Source organism: Pteronotus mesoamericanus, unplaced genomic scaffold (assembly GCF_021234165.1).
Source record: "Pteronotus mesoamericanus isolate MK-2021 breed Mesoamerican mustached bat unplaced genomic scaffold, CSHL_Meso_final contig_59, whole genome shotgun sequence".
NCBI lineage: Eukaryota > Metazoa > Chordata > Mammalia > Chiroptera > Mormoopidae > Pteronotus > Pteronotus mesoamericanus.
In genome coordinates this window covers 5,105,029-5,107,711 of record NW_026555206.1, presented here as the reverse complement: position 1 = coordinate 5,107,711, position 2,683 = coordinate 5,105,029, and the positions used below count along the sequence as shown (strand labels likewise).

The 2,683-nt window shown below is 38.1% G+C and overlaps 1 non-coding gene across 1 annotated transcript; it reads right to left on the bottom strand.

Annotated features, from left to right (window-relative positions):
• Positions 1–2,133: 2,133 nt before the first annotated feature.
• On the bottom strand, positions 2,134–2,240 carry LOC129076340 (U6 spliceosomal RNA). Its single transcript, XR_008529741.1, has one exon. It is a non-coding gene; the product is annotated as a U6 spliceosomal RNA (small nuclear RNA).
• Positions 2,241–2,683: the final 443 nt, after the last annotated feature.

Below are 2,683 nucleotides of genomic sequence, written 5' to 3'. Positions count from 1 at the left end.
TTTTTGGTAGCCTCTACAGGTTTTTCTATGTACACTATCATGTCATCTACAAACCATGATAGCTTTACTTCCTCCTTTCCTATTTGGATGCCTTTTATTGCTTTTTCTTGTCTGACAACTGTGGCTAGGATTTCCAAAACAATGTTGAAAAGAAGCGGTGAAAGCAGACATCCTTGTCATGTTCCCTATCTTAGTGGGAAAACTTTCAATTTTTGCCCGTTCAGTATGATGTTGGCTGTAGGTTTTTCATATATGCCCTTTATTACGTTGAGGAATGACCCATTTACTCCCATTTTGCTGAGTGTTTTGATCATAAATGGGTGCTGTACCTTATCAAATGCTTTTTCTGCATCTTTTGAGATGATCATGTGGTTTTTGTCTTTCCTTTTATTTATGTGCTGTATTAAGTTTATTAACTTGCGTTTATTGAACCATCCCTGCATCCCTGGGATGAATCTCACTTGATCGTGGTGGATAATCTATTTAATGTATTGCTGGATGCTGTTTGCCAATATTTTATTGATGATTTTAACGTCTGTATTCATCAGTGATATTGGTCTGTAGTTTTCTTTCTTTGTTGGGTCTTTACCTGGTTTTGGGGTTAGGGTGAGGCTGGCCTCATAAAAAGATCTGGGAGTCTTCCCTCCTCTTGGATTTTTTGGAATAGTCTGAGAAGGACAGGGGTTAGTTCTTCCTTAAATGTTTTGTAAAATTCTCCTGTGAAACCATCCAGCCCTGGGCTTTTGCGTGCCGGGAGTTTCTTTACTACAGCCTCAATTTTCCCAGCTGTTATCGGTCTGTTCAAGCTTTCTGTTTCTTCCTCCTTCAGTGTTGGAAGATTATACTTTTCTAAAAATTTTTCCATTTCATCAAGGTTTTCAAATTTCTTGGCATATAATTGTTTTTTGTAGTGTCTGACAATCCTTTGTATTTCTGTGGTATCAGTTGTCATTTCTCCTCTTTCGTTTCCGATAGTATTAATTTGGGTCCTCTCCCTTTTATTCTTGATGAGTCTGCTTAAAGGCTTGTCGATTTTATTTATCTTTTCCATGAACCAGCTTCTGGATTGGTTGATCCTTTCAATTGTTCTTTTTCTCTCTCTGTCATTCAGTTCTGCTCTCATCTTGACTATTTCCTTCCTTCTACTTGCTCTGGAGTTTATTTGTTGCTGTTTCTCCAGGTCTTGCAGTTGGAGTGTTAGGTCTTTTATTTGAAATGTTTCTATCCTTTTTAGGTAAGTGTGCATTGCTATGAACTTCCCTCTCAGGACCGCCTTTGCTGTGTCCCATAGGTTTTGGACTGTTGTCTGTTCATTTTCATTTTTTTCCAGAATTTTTTTGATTTCTTCTCTTATCTCATTATTGACCCATTCATTGTTGAATAGTCTACTGTTCAGTCTCCATGAGTTTGCAAGTTTTTGAAGTTTCTCTTTGAGGTTGATTTCCAGTGTCAAGCCCTTGTGGTCTGATGAAAATTTTGGTATTATTTTAATTTTCTTGAATTTGCTGAGGCTTGCTTTGTGTCCTATCGTGGAGTCTATCTTTGAAAAACTGTCATGAGCATTTGAAAAGAATGTGTATTTTGCTTCTTTAGGATGTAAATTTCTATATATGTTAGTTAAGTCTATTTGATTCAGCTCCACAATATCCTTATTGATGTTTTGTTTGGAAGATCTGTCCTTTTTTGACAGTGGGGTATTGAAATCCTCTACTATCAGTGTGTTGCTGTCTATATCTTTTTTTAAAGTCATCCAAGATTTTCCTTATATATTTGGGTGCTCTTATATTGGGGGCATATAAGTTTACAATGTTTATGTCTTCTTGATAGATTCTTCCTTAAGTATTATTAAGTGCTCCTCTGGGTCTCTTCTTATGGCCTTTGATTTCAAATCTATTTTGTCTGATATAAGCATTGCAACCCCTGCTTTTTTCTCTTGCCCATTTGCTTGGAATATTTTTTTCCATCCCTTTACTTTCAATCTGTGTAAGTCTTTTGCTCTGACGTGTGTCTCTTGTTGGCGCATATGTGTGGGTCATGTTTTCTTATCCATTCAGCTATCCTGTGTCTTTTTTTGGGGGGCATTTAGTCCATTTACATTGAGAGTTATTACTGATAGAAACCTATTCATTTTTTAAAAATATGGAACACTTCACGAATTTGCGTGTCATCCTTGCTCAGGGGCCATGCTAATCTTCTCTGTATCATTCCAATTTTAGTGTATGTGATGCCGAAGTGAGTACAAAGATAGTGACTTAATATGTACAAACTTGATGGACCTGGAATGAATGTTAAAAAGCTACTTAATAAAGACAATATCACAAATTATGGAGAAGACCACAGTGGATTTTGTCTCAGTAGCCTCTCATATTTACTGCTATTTTTTCTTTCTGGTACTGCCTCTACTGATATCAGATGTTGACCACGTCTGACCTGAGGCAGTCTGTTTGAGACTCCCAGGAATCTACTGTCTGTGGCTGTCTCTTTCAGTGGTTAATCTAGTTACTCTGCACTCAGCAGTCAGGCTTAAGCACCACAGGGTAGGGCAGTGTCCCTCCTGGGGGCAGGATTATTGTTTCCTCTCAAACTGCTTCGGTCAGGGGAGTGATCTGCCTGAGCAAGATAACTGCTACCCTATGAAGGATGAGTCAGCACTGGGATCCCACCACCTATTCCCTCAGTTATC